Source organism: Brachycentrus maculatus, unplaced genomic scaffold (genome assembly GCF_059751285.1).
Source record: "Brachycentrus maculatus isolate JH-2025_06_01 unplaced genomic scaffold, ASM5975128v1 h1tg000244l, whole genome shotgun sequence".
In the NCBI taxonomy this organism is placed as follows: domain Eukaryota; kingdom Metazoa; phylum Arthropoda; class Insecta; order Trichoptera; family Brachycentridae; genus Brachycentrus; species Brachycentrus maculatus.
In genome coordinates, this window is record NW_028280995.1 from 157376 (window position 1) to 178590 (window position 21215).

Sequence of the window (21215 nt, forward strand, 5' to 3'; positions counted from 1 at the left end):
CATAATTTTACAAATTTTCAGGCTATACTAATGTATAATTCCTTGTTTTTTTTATATATGTATATCCTTGTTTAAATAAGTACTTCTAGAACCAATAATACCGTGTACTTAAAAAGAGAAAGCATATTAATTTATCATAAAGTATTCAAAATGTAAATATTATGTACAAATTGGGCCGTTAAAAAGGAAAAATAAAATAAAAATAAATATGGATGAATGTTTGTTGTTGTTACGAGTACAAAGCATTTTTTGCATATTGATAAAAAAAAAGTCTATGGTCGCATTGTTCCGAAAACTAAACTACGGAGAAAAAAAAATGCCCCAGATGCACCGAATGCAACTCGGGACGCATGCGCAGAGTGCGATCAAACCTGTTTGTATTAGAGCGAGAAGGCAGACATACCACGCCGCTCGTATTCTGACAGATCGGTTCCGACTTCCGTGAGGGGAGGTTGTCTCGCGCACGTTTCAGGACAATCCGAACTTCGAGCGCCGCGATCTTATACGAACATACAAATTTCAGAACTGAAAAATTTTGTTAGAAAATTGTGAATGCGTGAAAAATCAGTGATTTCATTTTTTCAAAAACGAATAATTTAGTGATAATTGATATATTGTTCAAATAGTCAATTAAAAAAGTGTAATTTAGTAAAAAATTATCTTCGCATGATTTTCATTTTAACATAAACAATTAATTAAGTGCTTCAGTTGTAATATATTTATATAAATATATTGTTCAAATACTAAATAAAAAAGTGTAATTTTGTCTAATTTTTATCTTCGCATGATCGGAAAAATAGTGTTAATGTTCTCAACTAATAAAATTATTTAGATTTGTAACATCGGTGTTTAGTTGCTGTACGTTTACAGCATTGCATGTTTGTATTTCTATTATATTATTGTAACAATAAGCCATTTATGGCACGTGTTTTACAACTGTAATTTAAAATTTACGTACAGTTATATTTGAGTGAAGTGACAGCAGTTTGAATTTCGAACAAAAAGATTTTCTTACTGTCAAATTTGAATTAAAAAAAAAGAATTTGGAATACAGTGGTGTTTACTAAAATATTATTGGCTTAAAACTTGTGCTAGTGTTGTTTTGTGTGGTTGAAAAAAATTCTGCCAGTTGATTGGCTGTGGTTCGACTAATCAAAATAGGATTTTGAAGACAGGAGGCGCCTGGGAAAAATATTTTATAAAAAGGTTTGTTTTTTGAAAATATTGTTTTTGTCGTTTCTTTTCTGATAATTTTATTTTTCATTACACTAGTATTATACCTTTATTTTTTAAATACCTTATAATTGTAAATAAGTGGGTATTGTTAATTTTTAACATTATTTCAAATAGGTAACTTTAAAAATTAACGCGAGAAGTTTTTGAAAATATTCACGAGTGGAAACAATTTATTATAAAAATAACGATACGTATTTAGATTTTTAGAGATTTTAATAACTAAACCAAAAAAATAATAACTTGTAATTATTTATTTGCTTTGAAATAATTTTATTTTCAACAAAGATTAAATGGGAATTAAAATTAAGATTTATTTATAAATCCCTTACCGTACCCCAATGGTGCATAGGGCACTGCTTCATATAAAGGCAGTGTTATCTCAATCGATTACACATGAAGGAAAGGTGATCAGCCCTCCACTTCAGGTACCAGTCCAGTGTAATATTGAATAAATATCACTACTACTACTACTACCATCACGCCGTTTCCCCACACTCTTCACACTCTCACAGAATAAATATTAGAATGAAAAAATCACTTATATTTATTAAACCCCCCTGGGAATCGAACCCGGGACCTCCTTAACGGTAGCTGAGCATGCTGACCATTACCACTACGGAGGCGGACAAATTAATTAATATAACACTAAGATTTATTTAAGATTTAAAAAAAATAGGGTAAAAAAAAAAATTCAGGTTATATTTTTAACATTCAAAACCATTATGTATAATTTAAATAGAAATTGATATTTTAAAGAAGGCGTTTAAAGTATGGAGTATTTTCATGGACATTTCTTAAACCATATACTCTTTATTTATGAATGATATCATAATATCCATATTGATCAAAATTGGTAGGTACATTAAAAAAGATATTGTTTAGAATCAAATTAACTTAAGCTGTTAAAATTAAATTATATCATTTTTAAATTTCTTCATACCTACCATGAATTTTTAACGATAGTAAACAATAAAAAATTCCGTATATGTAGGTAATAGTAGTACCTACATAAAAGGAATTCTATTTTTTGTACTTATTTATAAAAACTTGATTTGGCTAGAACAATGATACTTATTTACTGGAAAATATTATTTTGAAACATCAATATGTTTAATTTGTACGTATGTGATAATGGTTAGCGCGTCTACCTACTGCGCTGGAGGCCCCAGTTTTATTACCAGTTGGGATCAAAATAAATATTAGTGACTTTATAAATATAACAAAGCGTCAATACAGTGCAGTGCCCTATGCACCATTGGGTGTAGATAAGGGTAAGAATAATATTAAAATGTGTTTATTGTAATAAAAATGATAATTTTACATTATAACCTTTTATTTAGAAATTGCTAGAAATATACATAATTAAAAAAAAATAAAAAAATACATTGGTAAAATACGCTTCATAATTCCATTGTATAATGAGTCCAATGATACATAAACCTCTCAATTGGCCCATTCGGGCAAATTATAAAGCATGAAATTCATTTTATGATTTACTGGATCATATCTAAGACGTCATGAATACTAGCTAAATGTTAAAAACGTTTATCTACAAAGCGACAAAATCCTACACAATATTTTATTTATTAATAAAAAAAAAATACATTATTACAAAACACTCCCTACTTTCGTTGTATAATAATTCCATTGATACATAAACCTCTCATTGGCCCGGTCGGGCAAATCATAAATCATGAAATTTTATATATGATTTGCCCGATCATATTATCTAAAACTTCATGAATACTATCTAAATGTTTGAACCGCTAATCCACAGAGTGAAAAATCCTACACAATATTTTATATATTAATAATTTTTTTTTTACTACAAATCCCTAATTCTTTTGTATTATAATTCCATTGATACATAAACCTGTCATTGGCCCAGTTGGGCAAATCAGAAAGCATGAAATTTTAGATATGATTTGCCCGATCATATCTAAAACCTCATGAATACTATCTAAATATTCAACCGTAAATCTACAGACTGAAAAAAAATCCTACACAATATTTTAAATATAATTAACTTTTAGTATCGTCTTTCATAATTCACAAATGTTTATTATCTAAAATCAACGTAGGTATTTTTATAATAAGCAATGATAATGAAGCTTTGTTTTTGTTCTCCTACGCATAAATTAGAATAACAACAGTAACAACTCGACAACATTTTTCAACAGCAACGATAAATATTATTTTTGAGCATTAAGCATCACTGTGCACAGCTATTGTAAAATATTACAAGCTTCGTTCTGTGGCCACCAACCAGTGGCGCGAGAATTCCCATAATATTTTGTAAATATTTATTTAATTTAGTAAATATGTTAAATAATATATAAGATATGTAAAATAAACGTTAAAATTTAATTCATTTGCTAGACAATTCTACTTTAAACATATCTTAATACTAGTTAATACCGTTTCACTCCAAAAAATAGATAAAGCTCGTGTGCTTGGAGAGGGACTTACACTCATTATTTATTGTTTAATCTTTTGAATGATAAAATATTTTTTGCATGTGTTATTTCAAAAACCACGTGTAAACGGTATTTTGTTTGTTTTTTAGACTTCTAATATCTTCTATTATTTATATTTTTTTGTTTGTAGGAAGGTTATTGAAATATTTGGTTCTTAAATATTTTAAGTTCTGTTGGAATTGTTTGGTACTGCGTTTTACTATTTGCAATTTTTGCAATTTTACAATCTCAACATAGATGATGAAGAATATGGAGCTCTGGGTATTTACAGGACTTACGACCTGGATATAATGTTGAATGTTATATGTGTATAAAGTATCACACAAACCAGCCTGTGACAAAGTGCAGAAACCCACTTTGTGAACAGGGATTCGGACACACACAAAATGCTGAAAATTATGATTTTATTTATTTTATCCTTTGTAAAAAAAAGACACTCAAAAAGAGTTTATTACAATAAGATATCGAGTTAGTTAAAGATCCAAGAAGAGTTATAATGAATGTAGGTTTTAATATTACCATGTACTGGTACCTAAAATAGTGATCACCTTGCCTTCTTGTATTTAACGATCAAAATAACGCTCCTTCTGTACAATGCCGTGCTCTTTGCATCTTTGGGTACGGATAAGAGTTAAAAAGAGAATAAAATTTTTAAAAAAATTAAACATTCAAGAGAAAGTATTTTTTATTTAATTACTGTTGCGCGTGTATGTGTGTGTGTGTGTGCGGGCGTGTGTGTGTGCGGGCGTGTGTGTGTTAGAAAATAGCTGAAAGATTATAATAACCAGTTTATCTTCTCTGAAATTAATGGATAAGTATTTTTTAACGAACGAAATTATTACACGGATACGTCATTCGTATTATTCATTTACAAAAAAGGTTTCGAATCCCTTTCTTCCAAACAATTAGATTTATTAAGTCTCGTTGATACAAGATTTATATTGGAACACAGTATTTATTGAACAATTTAAATAAAACGTCTTATTTGTTAAAAGTTATAAAAAGGCTACAGTTTGATTTATGGGTTTGCCCAGGGAATAGATTTAACAATACCCGTTTTATTTATTTATTTATTTATTTAATGTATGCAGCAGAATTATCGACCGAGGGGTCAAAGTTTCCAGTCTGTGGACATTAAAAATTAAAATATACGATGACTTGAATTATTGGACCTCGTTGGAGTGATAACTTAATTTGAAATACAACAGTAAGGGGGAGATAACATTTACTGAAACCAACTTCTAGCTTGAATATATAATGCGTTAAGTTGGTTTGAGCATGTGGAGTGAATGAATGACGAAAGATTGGTTAAAATAATATTTAATGAGAAGTTAAACAAAGCGTTAGCTTAAGCGTTCCATCTCTTTTACGGTCACACTACTCAGTCTTTGCAAACAATCTTCGCCTTTTCTACATTCATGCATCTCCTGATACGTTTTTAAAATCTGACATGTCCACATTCAAACGTTTGAATATCTTGATTATGCCAAATTTTCTTCTCATCATTTTCCTCATTTCACCATTCAGAACTTCACTCAGAATTCAGACTTCTTTTTATCATTTTTTGCAAACTTAATGCTTTACTTCGACATACAATTAAAAGCTCCCAATACGTTCCCGGATCTGTTACAGGAGCTTTCGGCTTCCTGACCAACCACTCTTGTATTGGTATTATTTTATGATCTAACATATGTGGCGAGTATTTTTCAAATACTTTCATTCATAAGGGTTGGTATCAGGAGTTTTTGTTATCCACTGCTAATGTAGGTTCCGAGGTTAGGCTTTTGTTTGATAAAATTGATTTCAGGGCACCATTCACTTTTCTCCAATTTCTTGATTAACCTAAAATTTCTATATTTCAAAGGGCTTTTCTCTAGATAGTGAAGGTAAATGTGAAAATGTATCAATTTTAAATAAATAACCCGCAAAGCCTCTATTTGAAAGGTTTGTCTGCATATAGAGAAGGTAAATGTGAATACAATTAAAGTAATAATTAATCAAAACTATGTGCTAGTGTGTAACTAAATCTTAAATAAAAATAACAGATCCTTTATATTATTGAGTAGAAAAAACTTGTGAAATAGTAAAAAAAACAACATAAAAAAACATGGCAGCTGCCAATTATTCAACAGTTTACGCTGTGCTTTAATTACTATCATAATATGCGTTATTAACGATATAATAAATTCCATTTTAAACCTTGTTTTGATAAAAATGCGCTCGGTTACCAAATAAAAGCCACGGTCAAAAATAATTCCAATAAATTAATGATACAGTAAAACCTCGATATAACAGACCAATTGGGGGAAGGGGATGTCCGTTAAAGCAGAAAGTGCGTTAAGTAAAAAAAAAAGGTTTTAAATAAATCAAAAACAATATGAACTTTGTATTAAGATACAAATGAACATTACAAAACACAAACTCTTCTTCTTCCTGGCTACATCCTAGCTTATTATTGTCTTTGTAGATTGCTGGGGTCAGCTCTCCTCGTCTTCAGGTTGTCGGTCCTTCTGTCCTGGACAACGTCACCTAGGCCCATGCCTTGGAATCATGTTATCTTTCTGCAGCACTTATGAATTTTTTGTCTTCCTCTAGATAATTTTCAAGGAAGATCCATTTCTATTGCCTGGTTAACTACATATTCGGGTTCTCTGCCTATGCAGGATGGCATTTTGTCTCAAATTCTAGTGCTAGACGTATGACGTGATCATCATGGCCGTTAAAAATTATTTGCATGTTGCGATATTTATATTATCTTCTTCTTCTTTTAACCCTCATCCACACTCAATGGTGCATAGGGCACTGCATCGTATTTACGCATTGTTATCTTGGTTGTTATTTACATTAATGCAAGGTGATCACTCCTGCCCTCCAGGGACCATTCCAGAGTAATATTATCTAAATATAATCCAGGATTCGGATCTCACATACTAATATAAGAGTTTCTGCTTAGTAAAAAGCTTCTTTACATCTCACCAATAGATGTCTCTAGTGAAGTTCTAGTGATTCATGAACAAGGTTTCTAAATTGGTTCATATATATAGAACTTCCAAGAATTTGAGTAGTGTGGTTGTCAATAATGGATAGAATTGGTGAATGTTACACGTGTGTAAAGTGATCACTTAAACCAGCCTATGACGGTCGTAAGCCCCGTAAATGCCCAGACTTCCATATTCTTCTTCATCTTTGATGAGATGTCAAAAAATAATATAAATATTAGAGTGTAAAATCACCTCTATTTATTTCAACCCTCCTGAAAATCGAACCCGGAACCTTCAGCACGGTAGCTAAACACGCTTACCATTACACTACGGAGGCGGATTATACATTCTTGATGCGAGTGTTTTTGCCTAGAATTTTCACAAAGGAAATTAAAGTAACTTTAAACATAAAGAGTAAATCCACTCACGAGTAGGCATAGGCTATGAAACTTAAAAAGTTGAAGCCTGAGTAGGGTCATGATAATCGGTGTTGCATAAGCCGTAGCTAGATTTCAGAGTCACTTGGACGTTGGGTAATTAAAAAAAAACATGCTTTAATTTACGCATGTATAATATTAACAACTCGTTTTTCATTTTCATACTTTTGACCGGATTTTTAGGACCCGAAGTTCGTTACATAGAGGTCCGTTATATCGAGGTTTTACTGTAATTGGATAAATAATAATAATTGTATATCGTGTAACCTTCCTTCTACCTGCGCATGCGCGGGTCGGCCACGACCCGGTGCGAGCCGAGCCTAGTTGCCGGTTCGATGTCTGTGCCGGTTTAAATTAATTAGCCACCTCGTTCAATAAGCATTCATTATATTAATTCGGCAATAAATATAAACTCCGACCACACTGCCATATCAGCGGGGAGCGAACTTTTCTTGTTCTTTCTAGAATGGTAGGTAAAAATGAAATAAAACATAACTTAAATATTGAAACAAGTTGACTCATCGATTCAGTGTTTATTATTGAGATTTTTATTTTATTTATTATTTTATCATTTAACCATATCCGCTCCCTAGGTGGAGCATATGGAGTCCACGAACTGTCTTCAGGCTTTTCTGTCGACTGCCAGCTCCCTTGCATCCTCCCAAGTCAGATCCGCGTCCCGAAGTTCTGACGAGAACTGTCGTCGAATTGCCAGCAGTGGTCGTCCTGGGCGATATTTAATTCGACTTTTAATTTTTAATTTTCAAAATTTTTTAAATTTCTAAAATTAATATTTTTTAAATTTTAGTAAACTAAATTAATATTCATGTTTATTATTTTTTTTAAATGAAAAATATTTGTGTTTTTATTATTTACAAAAATACTTCAATTTCATACTATTTCTGTGAGCCTAGGCGGCTTATTATTAGGAATAGGTATCAAATTGTGGTAGAGTGGGTTCGAACCGAGAAGCTCTGACTCAAGAGTCCGCGACACTAATCACGGGTCCACAACCCGACACATTTAATGAAACTTGAAAGCTTTCCAACAACACTTTGAGTGTCTCCAAATACTTTTTCAGAAATCTGGATTATCTCCGCTAAGAAGCTATTTTTTAAAAACATTTTTGACATATCAACAAAGGTGAAGAATGAAGAAGTCTTGGTATTTACAGGAGTTATGACCGTCATAGGCTTAGTTAAGTGATCACTTTACACACGTATATCATTCTTTCATTGGTTTTTCTTACGATCTCCTTACTGTGCCTACTGCTTTTGCCTTTCTTGGTTTCAAAAATTTACAGCCTCATCAATATATGTCTGCCTCCGTAGTGTAATAGTCAGCACGCTCGGCTACCGTTCTGGAGGTCCCGGGTTCGATATAACCGATTTTTTACTGTAATATTTATTCAATATTATAGTGAAAAAATGTAATATTGAATAAATATTACAGTTTTTCAACCTGGACTGGTACCTGAAGCGGAGAGCTGATCACCCTTCCTTCATGTGTAAACGATCAAGATAACACTGCGTTATATGACGCAGTGCCTTATGCACCATTTGGGTGCGGATAAGGGTTTTATTATTATTTTTAATATATGTATATAAATCAATAAATATTTGCAAAAAATATTAATCAGTTCCTATCCCACTACGTTTCTTCATCAGAATCATGCTTTATCTAACTTTTCTCTTGGTTTAAACGTTAAATATATTTTTTATCGAAGATATGAAAGTTTATTTAATTTATATTTCAAAATGAAACACACAAAGAAGATACCGAAAATTTTATTATGGGTATTCGTAAAAATAATCGTTATTTTAATTTTTAATTAGCGATATAAAAAATCACCAAAATTTTAAGATATATTTCACCGTTACTTATAATTAAAGATGATTTGTAATTTGACGTAGAATAATAATTGTTTTGTTTTCATTTCATCTAAAATTTTATGAGATAATACAGTTTGATTTTCATGTCTAATTGAGCATACAGTTATTCCAATTTTTATCTTTTTCAGCGTTTTTTTAATCTCCGCTCTGTAGAATAAAAAAAAACTAATTAAGCTTAAATTTATTTAATACAGGCATTTTTAAAAATAATATTTGAATACCTATCAGCGGAAGCTAAACTGGCAGTGCACAACGGAGTCCTGGTTCCAACTCTAATGTATGGAAGTGAAACATGGAGTTGGCAAAAGAAGGATGAAAGTAGACTGAATGCAGTCGAAATGCGATCTCTCAGAAGAATGTGTAACAAAACGATGTATGATAGATGTGCGAATAGTGAAATAAGGAAAGAATGCAAAGCTGAGATAAGCATTATCGATAAAATTAAGAAAGGTGTGTTGAGATGGTTTGGACATGTAGAACGAATGAGTGAGGAAAGAACGGTAAAACAAATTTATGAGGCGAATGTTAGCGGGAAAAGAAGCAGAGGAAGACCGAGAAAAACATGGCACGATCAGGTATGCCAAATACTTGAAAGTGGTCAGGTTAGGAGTCGTAACAATCGGCGGGTATGTATGAGGAGATGCATGAACGTGGAAGAGGCGAAGAATGTTTGCAAGGACAGAGTGGTGTGGCGCTCTATTCTCTCTGCCTACCCCTGCGGGGAAGCGGCGTGATGGTTAGTTAGTTAGTTAGTTTTTATTTGAAATATTATTTCTTGAATGTTTTTCGCATTGTGGCACATTTTATAAACGTTATAAACCTTACTAACTGAAAATACGTAGGCGACATTTAATTAGATTTATTCAATGTATTTTATGAAATAACTGACTTTGAATTGAAGTATACATTAACTTAGTGTTAATTAATTACTTTCCTTCTTTTTTAATTTAAGTTTTACTTTAATAGTGGCATCTACAAAGTAAAATTTAATTTAAAAATGGACAGATTTTACCACAAAATGACTGCCGAATCAATAAATGAAAATAATTTACGTTTATTTGGTAAATTCAACTATTTTTCTTAATTTCATTGTGACACGTCTCAATGCATTCCGCATCATTTACAAACACAAAAATTGAAAGAATTTAAGAAATAAAAGTCAATACTTAAAAAAAAATAGAAATAGCCAATGGATTTTATGAAATAGTTGTATTTGCCAAGTAAAATTTAAAGTGACTGCCGAATCAATTAATGACAATACGTGACAATTTAATTTTATATTAAGTGTTCTTGCAACATTACTAAAACTTGTGTTTTATTTATTTTTATTTATATAAGTTTTTCGTAGAGTAATTATTAGTTTTTTTTTCAACCATGCTCTTCACACCAATTTGATGCGTCTAAACAAAAATTAGCTGGGCGTAAAACATCAATCAAAACCATTTCTAAAGCCGATTCAATAAAAAAGTCGTGATTGATTCTTGGGTCAGGTATTTTGACCCATCGCAATTTTTCACCCCATCAGCTTGTGTTTATGGGTCAATCTATAGGTAATATACCTACGTTTAGTCGCGGAGTATTTAATATTCATAAGGTGTAGCAATATTGAAACTTTTCGTATGAAGTACCTATGTGACGTAACGATTTTATAAAAAAAAAAAACTGAACCGATGTTTTGCCTTCACACTGATTGCCTTCACACTCTACATTGCTATTCAATATATCAGTATTTATTTAGTGTTTTGTTGTTCCTAGAATCGATTCTCTTCAGGTTTCATATAATTATACTAAAGATACATTGAACTTCTTATTTATACAGCAGATATGTTCTACGGTTGATACATTGAAAGGATGAACAAGGGATAATTGAAATGATTAAGAAGAGTTCTTTAAGGTGGTATGGACATGTGGACCGAATGAATAACGAGAGAATGACTAAGGACATATGTGTGGTGAATGAGAGCAAAGGAACAGAACGAGGACGGCCGAAAAATTCTTGGCACTATCACATCAATCAGAACCTAAAATCTGATGGTATCGAAAGACTGCGTAATCGGAAGGTATCTATGGCTAGATGTATGGATGTGAAGAGTGTGGCTTTCCATCCTCTATGCCTACCATGGGAATTGGCGTGATGGTAGTAGTAGCAGTAGTATATGCTCTACGCAATACCGTGTAAAAAAGTTTAAAATAAAAAATATGTTGCTTAGGTTTCTTTGTATGAAAATCATATCCACTGTGTAATATTCATAGTTCTATTCAAATATACATTTTAAAAAAAAAACGAAAATATTTGTTTTCTAAGTTTATATTCTCAGAATAAGTTATAAACTGAAATGGGTGAAAAATCGCTTAAATAAAACGGATAACAATATATTTGTTAATTATCAAAATTATCGGTAAATAAATTCTTTAAATGACCAAATATCAAAGCTTGCGAACACATAAGTATGTTTCGAATGGTTAAAAATTAGTAGATTTCAATCATTTGTTTTGTTTGACGGTCATTTCAAAAAACCACATTCAAAAGAGATTTATCCTCTTTATTTAATGGTCAGTTTTTTTCCATTTAAATAAATACTTGCATCAAATAAACTTTCCGGATTTTAAGTGATCTAGGTTTCAAATCTTATTTGAGCGATTTTCTTAATTTTCTTAGAATCTCTTAATTTAGTCAACTCCTTAAATAGTGCTGCTATCGCCTTTGTAAAAAAGTATTTTGAAATAATTAAACTGAATACATTTTTTATTTAAAAAAAAAAGCAACCGGAATTGTTGAAATTCCAAGCTAAGCAGTAGGATTTTTACTAAATATCAAATACTACCTACACAAAATAATAAATTTTTATCTTACTCGTATCAATTTCGTAAAACTACAAAATAATTTAGACTTAATTATCAATTAAATAAATTTCTTTTGAAAGATACCAATTAATAATGTGACAAACATTATGCTTCCATTGGCTTTTCTAAAAACGTTCTTAATTGATATTTTACAAGGCAATTAAATTGGTTCCTACACGTCGAGTATAACAGAGGTATCGTACGGAGAATCTGTTGAAGAAATCCATATGTTTAAATGTATATTGTATTATTATTCAATGGATTTTAATTGTATTACAAAGATGGGGTTTGATATCGTACATACGTACACAAAAACGCGTTTGTCTGGTTTGGATAAAGACCAATTAATAAAGTGAAAAAAAACAACCGAGGTTTAGTAATGATGCTTCCCAAAACCGTCACCATTTTTAAGTAACTCTAAATTCCAGTGGCGAGAAGAGGCTTTAATAATTCACTGAAATCCCACATAATTATTTTTTGTGTTTATTGGGTAAAAATTATTTTTATTGAAGAAATGGATATGTCTAGCTTTATGTACGAGTACATACTTAGATAAGGCAGAGTAAAAGTTTTCATGACTTATTTATCGGACAAATATGCTGCTTATGCACCAGTACTTACAATACATAAAAAAATTGAGTGCCATCGTAATTTTACATTTTTTGTCATCTCAACATATATGAAGAAGAATATGACGCGGACGATTTTCGCGCAAATTATGATTAATAAGTTTCTTTTAATTTATTTTGTATTTATTTCAACATACATAACTCATATTTATACCATATATTTTTGATGAGTAATTTCCACTTCTCATTTTGGGACACGGGATTGAGGTTAAAAAGACTGAAACACTTATAAGAAAGATAAAAAAAAATAAACAAAACTAACACAGGGCAAAGTATAAAATATAAAATAATAAACGGGTATGGTAAATAGGCATATAAAAAAAACATAATTAACACATAAATCTTTGTAAAAAAAAACTTATTTTTTGGTCATCCAATCTACAATGAGATCCAAAACATCCATTTAGTCCGCAAATGGGTAAAAAAACATGTGACGTAATTACCAAGAAGAAATCGATTTTCTGATTTTAGATAGGCCAAAATTCGCTACGCATGGTCCGCCACTGTCCAGCTCACGGCTCGGCCGCAGCCCCTTCGAGCGCCGAAGTATTTTACATCAGAGATGTTATCTCCCCTGATGTGACAGAAATTAGTTTGTCCCGAAATTTGTTTCGTATTTTATTGGGTCTATGTATAAAACCCGGTGCGCAGTCTTGAACCGTAAAAAATATTGTAAATTACAAACGAACAACGTTTCCCTAATAATTTTTGACAGTTCAAAAACTCTCGCAGGTTTATATTTTCAAGCCCCGCATGACGCCTTGGTTTTAATATTCCCGAGAGCTTTAATTTTTTGAAACTTTCACTGATTTTTATATTTACTTTTTCGTTAATTAAAACTTTTGTGCTTTTTAGCGGCCTGTTTCATTTAAAATACAAGTTATTTATTTACAACATTTTGAGTGTGTCCAAATACTTGTTCACAAATCTGGATTATCTCCAATTACAGGAGCTATTTTTCATATTATTTTTTGACATCTCGTCAAAGATGAAGAAAAATATAGAAGTCTGGGCATTTACGGGGCTGACGACCGTCATAGGCTGGTTTAAGTGATCACTTTACACACGTGCAACATTCACCTATTTTACCCATTATTGACAACCACACTACTCAAATTCTTGGAAGTTCTATATATATGAACCAGTTTAGAAACCTTCTTCTTAAATCACTAGAACTTCACTAGAGACATCTATTGGTGTCTAAAAATCTGGGATTCTCCTTTACTAAAAGTGGAGGAGAATCCCAGATTTGTAAACTAGTATTTGGATAAACTTTAATTGTCCTTATCTTCTTCTTATCCTTATACACACTCAATGGTGTATAGGGTACTACATCATTTGATACAATGATAGGTTGATCGTTAATTATATGAAGGAAAGGTGATCAGTCTATATAGAAAGCTTTAGCTTAAAATGGATCTTTCATGTGAATTTGAAGATATACGTTATACATTAGATCCTGATCACGTTTTTTGGGCTATTATGCCGTGATTTATAAAAAGTTCTGTTTTACGATGTTTCAGCCGCTAATGCTGGGGCAATATTATTACAAGCCCTTATCCGTACCCAATGGTGCATAGGGCACTGCATAAAATTAATGTAATGTTTTTTTGATTATTTATTATATAAATGCAAGGTGATTAGTAGTCCTGCACTTCAAATACTAGTCCAGGGCAATATTAAATAAATATTACAGTGAAATATCGTTTAAATTTATTTTTACCCACCTTTTGTTTGAACCGAACCTGCAGCATGATGGCCAAACGCGGTAACCATTTTATCATTGAGGCAAACATTTCTTTAAATTAATGATTTAATTGGACTATACTTTAAATATTTTTTGTTTATATAGTTTTTGTTTACATTCGAGTTTTGTAGACCATTTCTAATTTAAACTGCTCCTACGCATCCTACAAAACAGATTTAATTTGTTTTTCGTAATAATTAAAATTCTCTCCTTAATAATTTTTCGTAGAAGGATATGTTTATCCAATGTTCTATGAATAGACGATTTATAAATATAAGTCCTTACTGTATATAAAGTAATTCTATTTTTAAATTTTCTAGCAAAAATACCCTCTTATCTTTTCCCTACGTAAGCTTTATAAATCAGACAAATGGAATAATACAGCATTATCTCGATCAAAGTTGTAGGTAGCAGACAGTATCAAAAATTAAAGTAATCTCCCCTTCTAGTTATTACCCCCCCCCCCCCACCCACCTCTATCAATACCTGAAGAATTTTTCGCTCGTTAGTTTTTTAAATAACCTGTCGATGAAGACATCTGTAGTTTTCAAAACTAGTCGCGTGTAATGAAGTAAGCCTCAATAAGCGGTATGAAACAAGTATTTAATTTTTTTAATCAACATGTTATTCTACAAAGTTAAAATAATAAATAATATTAAAAATTAATGTCATTATCGTTTTTATAAAAATGGATGGGTATCCAAAAAAAAGCGATAACACTAAAAAAACCATATGACTTGAATAAAGTGCCCTATGCACCCTTAGTTACAGAAATATGTCGTAAATGAATTGCATCATTTTTACTGAGATAAGAATAATAAATAAAAAAATAGCATTTCATATATTTTCATTACATCTTAAATACGTAATTTCGATTATTATCTTCCGTAGGGTGAGTTATCTAGTGACTGATAATCTTCATGGGTTACAATCTGTGTGATTATTGGTTTGCTTCTTTACTGGTCAGTTATTCCGCCATTTCTATCCTCCGCTCGTCTCTTCAACTTGGTGTTCTCGCTACAGCGCATGTCGGAGATAATTTGGTCCATGTACGTTAAGCGCGGTCGTCCTTTGTGGTTTGTGCCTTCGCACATGCCCTTCGCAATCGTAAGAAGCAGACCTGGGTGTCTTAAATTATGGTCTATTTATTTGGTTTATTGTTGTGACTGATAAACTATAATAAATTATTTTTAATTAATAACTTATATTAAAAATCTCCAGAAAAAAAGTGTAGATGTTGTCGAAATAGTGTCGAAACTAATTTTTTTTACTACCATACGTTCATATTACATATACTGAACTGGTAAGTAGCTGATCTCTTGATCTTCACGCTTCCACGTATCGCCCTTCAAGGTAACCCTGAAGGACGCAGACTTAAAAGATGGTAAGACAGCTGGGAGTCAACATCCCAAGAGTTACATGCGGAGGCACTAATAGATCCCTAGAATCTACAAAAATAAGAAAAAGATAATTGTCGTTCAAATAAAAAAATCGCAATTGATTTTATGCAATATCCCTTACAAATTTGATCGCAGAAATCAATCAAAAGGATTATATCTTCATTAATTGATCACTTTGTGGTAATTAATATCTATCCATTTTCAATTTAAATTTTACCTGGTAAATATCATCTCTTAAAATCTTATATGTAACGTTTATCGATGTACTCCGCATCATTACCTACGGTATTTTGTAATGATTCAAAATCCATCGAAACTCATATCACAATAAATATTAACAAAGGTGGTATTTACCAAGTAAAATTTAAATTAATAATGAATTGTATCTCAACATTGATTTGCAATTTATATTGTTTTATTTTTCTCTCACGCAAAACGATTAATTTTATCTTAAGCATACATTGTATCCGCATACAAAATTTACATTGTCGCACATAAATTTCTAGAGAAAAAAAAAAACAAATAATTATAAAAAATATATATTTAAGAATAACCGCGTAGAAATCGTTGGCATACCACAGAGGATATCAAATAAATTGACGAAGATAACATAAAATTTACTTAAATTAATTATAAAATTATATATGTGTGATGCTATAGAAGGAGGCCTGGGATAAAACATTCAATAAATCAACGGCCATACAAATTCAGAAGCAAAAAAGGGTATCTCGTTTCATACTACACGGAGCGCAGAGATAACTATTTTTTTTCATATGGGATCCCACATATTCTCCTATCTGTGATCATTAAAAACGTTGTTCGTACCTTCTAATGTTTTTATAAAGACCCGCCTACGTGTCGTCTAAATTTCTTATTGGTTTTTATGATGTTTCCGTTTAGACATGTTAACAATTACGGATACCCATCTGCGGCGGTATTACACAGCTTGGTATATGAGCATTGCCAGTACAAACAACCATTATTATAATTTCAAATAATACGAACGTATTAAAAATAATTGTTATCTTTTTTATGAAGAAATACACGTTTAAGTTTTAAAACATCAAACGTTCTTTGCTTCAACAGTTTAGACAGTAAAAAAATCCGAAATTCATTTGAAGACTTTTGTACAAAAATCTCAAAAACCCATTTTTTTAAATATTTTTTTTTAACATGTTATACTTACTGTTAAAGATATGTACATATTTACTGTTTTTTTCATCATTCTTACTCATAATATTACTTACTTACTTACTCATAATATTGTTCACAATAATTTTGGGTATGTCCAAATACTTATTCACAAATCGTGGTTTTTCTATTTGTTATATTTACATATAAAAAAATGTGAACAAAAAATCTGATCAATTTAAAAGCTTTATAAAAATTTTAAATCATGTTTTCAGGCGTCTCCCAGTATGTAAAATAATCTGGTCAAGATCTTGCATACCTCTTAGTAAAAAGCGTCTCTGCTAAATAAAAGCTTTCTCAAACCAACCATAGATGGCTCCAGCGAACTCACAAATAAAGCGTCATGAGAATTATGATATATCAAGGAGTTCCACAAATTTAAGTAGTGCGGTTATCAATCATGGGTAGAATGGTGAATTTCGCATGTTTGTAAAGTGATCACTCATCCAGCCTATGACAGGTCATAAGATCTGTAAATACCCAACCTTCCATATTCGTTATCATCTATGTACATATATACAAGTATTTAAAATTCTTGAAAGTGGTCAGGTCAATAATCGGCGGGCTTATATGAGGAGATGCATGAATATGGAAGAAGCACAGATTGGTGTGGCGTTCTAATCTCTCTGGCCAATAGTTAGCTTTAGATATATTTTTGTATATCTTTGCAGTTCTGTTTTACATAGCAATTAACTGCCCGTTAAAAATTGACGTATACAAATATTTCTCAAAATGTCGTGTTTTTATTGTAGATACGGAAACTATCTTGTCAGTTTTATTAATATTAATATACATAAAATAGCGTTTAAGTGGGAACCAAATGATGTAATCATCTCCCATTAATACAATTTATAGATATATTTAGTATGCAAATATGTACTTACCAAAACAACGCCCATTATAATTTTATTTATTATGCCTTGTAAATAAATACTTATCTGTAATCTTAATATTGAAATAATAAATATTTTATTTAATCATCCTTATGTGAATTTTTTTACTCAAAGCATGATATTTTGACTCCCCCTAAAAAAGAACTTTTATTTTATCGATTAGAGTTCCTAAAAATAATTCATTATTTTTTTTAATTTAGAAATATTATAAAATGATTAAGTATACACTTGTTTTTTATACCACTTGAGTTTATTAATGACTACTAGTATCGGAAGCTAAACTTCCATCGTCAGGTCTGAGTAATAACTGGAAGTTTAGCTTCCGAAACTAGTAGTCATGTCTTACCACAAAGTAAATGCCGAAACAAAAAATAAAAGAAACATCATATTTTTATTACGTATACCACGCATTGCTGTGGCAAATTCTAGGTTAGTGAAAATAAGTACATATATTGCACACATTACTAAAATGTTAATAATCGCAATGCTTGTGAATCAATAAAAGCATTAAAATCTATGAAACAGCAACGCAATCGAAAACATTTATAACGATATTTAATTTATTGTTTCGACAATCACATTGTGGTAAGACATGATGAAATTCTAAAAGAAAAACACTTGTTTTTTACCACTTGAGTTTATTTTATTATAACGAGTAATTTCGAAAGCTATGCTTCCATCTTTAGGTCTAAATATAAACTAAAGCATAAAAAATAATAATAAAAGCCAAATAATGAATTACTAAGAAAATTTAGAAATCCAAAAAAACTTTAATTCTAATAATAATTTAATAAATAATATATTGATTCAAAATTCTTCACCTTTGCCTTCCATTTTTCCTTTGTTTTCAAACTCCATCCCTTGACTAACCCCTTATCCCCCAAGCTTACCCCTGTCCATATTTATAGAAGAGAAAATTATTTATTATGCTTTAGTTTATATTCAGACGTGAAGATGGAAGCTTAGCTTCCGAAACTAGTCGTTATAATAAAATAAACTCAAATGGTAAAAAATAACTGTTTTTCTTTTATAATTAAAAATGATACAATGCGATGGTATACTCGGCTGTCCAAATTTAAAACACAGTAAGGGACATTTTTTTGTACTAGGTTTTTTTTGCATTTTTGGACTAAGTAGAGTCTACTTAGTCCATAAATGCAAAAAAAAACTACTACAAAAAAAATGTCCCTTACTGTGTTTTAAATTTGGACAGCCGTACTGTGAGGACATTTTGTAGCTAATACTGCGTTTAGAGACATTTTACCATAAGCCACTTTGCATTCAATTTCAAGCATTCCGTATAATGATATCGATATATTATGTCATTGGAAGCCGTAGTACGAGCGGTGTATCCATCCGGTTATCAAAAATGATGACCGCTGCTCGTAGTATCGTAAGAATTGTGCAATAAAAGTAATCGGTTCCTAGGTTATCGTCTACTTACACGACCCCACCACTGTGGACCGAGGAACATAACGATCATGCCTGAAGTATTTATGCAGTTTATCGAGTCATTCAAAAGTGTCAGTGCTGGGTCCACGGGAATCGTGTGGACCTTAACGGTTCAGGAATACAAAATCAATAAAAATATTTAAAAATTGTAAAAAAAAACATTTGTTTTTTTTACTATAGTGGTGAAAAAAACAAGTGTTTTTCTATTACAATTACATCATTTTAGTACAACATTTTGAGTGTGTCCAAATACTTGTTCACAAAATCTGGATTATCTCCAATTACAGGAGTTATTTTCATAGTATTTTTTGACATCTCATCAAAGATGAAGAAGAATATGGAAGATTCTTCAATATTCTTCTTCATCTTTGATGAGATGTCAAAAAATAGTATGAAAATAACTCCTGTAATTGGAGATAATCCAGATTTTTTGAACAAGTATTTGGACACACTCAAAATGTTGTAAATAAATTATCTGGTCAAATTATAAGCTTAATAATAAAAATGAAAATGGTATTTTCTGGCGTTTCTCATGTGTGTGATTATAATCCAGGATTCGGATCTCACATACTAATATAAGAGTTTCTGCTTAATAAAAAGCTTCTTTACATCTCACCAATAGATGTCTCTAGTGAAGTTCTAGTGATTCATGAACAAGGTTTCTAAATTGGTTCATATATATAGAACTTCCAAGAATTTGAGTAGTGTGGTTGTCAATAATGGGTGGAATTGGTGAATGTTACACGTGTGTAAAGTGATCACTTAAACCAGCCTATGACGGTCGTAAGCCCCGTAAATGCCCAGACTTCCATATTCTTCTTCATCTTTGATGAGATGTCAAAAAATAGTATGTTAGTACAAAGTGAATGCCGAAACATCAAATAAAATACATAAAAATATGGATGTTCAATAATGATGAAAATGGTGGAAACTTTTCACAAGTGTATAAAGTGATCATTTTTGACATCTTCACATCGATGAAGAAGAGTATAGAAGGCTGAGAATTTACATGACTTACGACCCGTTATAGGCTTATTAAGTGATCACTTTACACACGTGTAATATTCATCATTCTACTCATGATTGACAACCACACTACTTCCAAAATGGAAACTAGTCGTCTTTCCATTAATAAAATCAAAATGTGGTATTTTACATGTGTTTTATTTTCAATCAATGTTATTCCACACAGTTATTATTGTACTTATTAAATAAATAATTAAATCTTGGTTTTCCTAATAAAACAAAACCAGTAAATCAATTACATATTTTAATTTTTCTCTCATTTTTGTAAAGATTAGTATAATATTTAATTTATTTTACGACACGAGCATAAATGTGTATACAATATAAAACTAGTATGTACTTTTGATAATTAAACTATAGTTGTGGTTAGTACAAAGATATGCAATTCTTAAAATTATATTGAATTAAACCGCAAAGTGTGTTTTTCAAATATAAACAACATGTTAATCGTATGAGCTCATTAGTATATGATCGAGTGCATATTCATACTATCAGAAACAAAATCGTTTTTATAATTTTGAAACCAAAACTTGATTACTATTTTTAATAACGGATTGGAATTTAAATATTTTGCTTAAAATAAAAATACAAATATTTATCTATAATTTTGTTTGAAAGTGAACAGGTTATAAGTTGAAATTATCGTCAGGTAAGTATGAGGAGAATCATGATTTTGGATGTGGCAAATATATATAACCATTTTTTAATACAGTACTGTAGTGGTTTATCCTTTCAGCCTATCTCATTTGACGATAACGTTAATCCATTTAATGTGTGTGTTTATATTTAAATTTAATTTTCTATATTGATACATTGAATTAAGATTAACAAATAAATTGTCCAGACGTATTGAAAGTTTCATTAATGTACTATTAAGTGCAGTACCTACCTTAATACTCGTACCTACGCATATCGGATCAAACTTGGATCACGCAAACTTCTACTTTTGTTGAATGAAGGAGTTTCCATATGAAAATTAGATTTGGTCCCATAAACCTAGATCCTTTTTT

The 21215-nt window shown here is 30.8% G+C and overlaps 1 protein-coding gene across 2 annotated transcripts in view; it reads left to right on the forward strand.

The window, feature by feature from the left end:
- The first annotated feature begins 423 nt into the window (after positions 1-423).
- Positions 424-21215, forward strand: part of LOC148306279 (uncharacterized) — a 441109-nt gene continuing 420317 nt past the window's right edge. For both annotated transcript variants that reach the window (XM_088265309.1, XM_088265310.1), the window contains exon 1: positions 424-1206. The gene's annotated coding sequence lies outside the window, so the exon portion shown is untranslated. The remainder of the gene's footprint in view (positions 1207-21215) is intronic.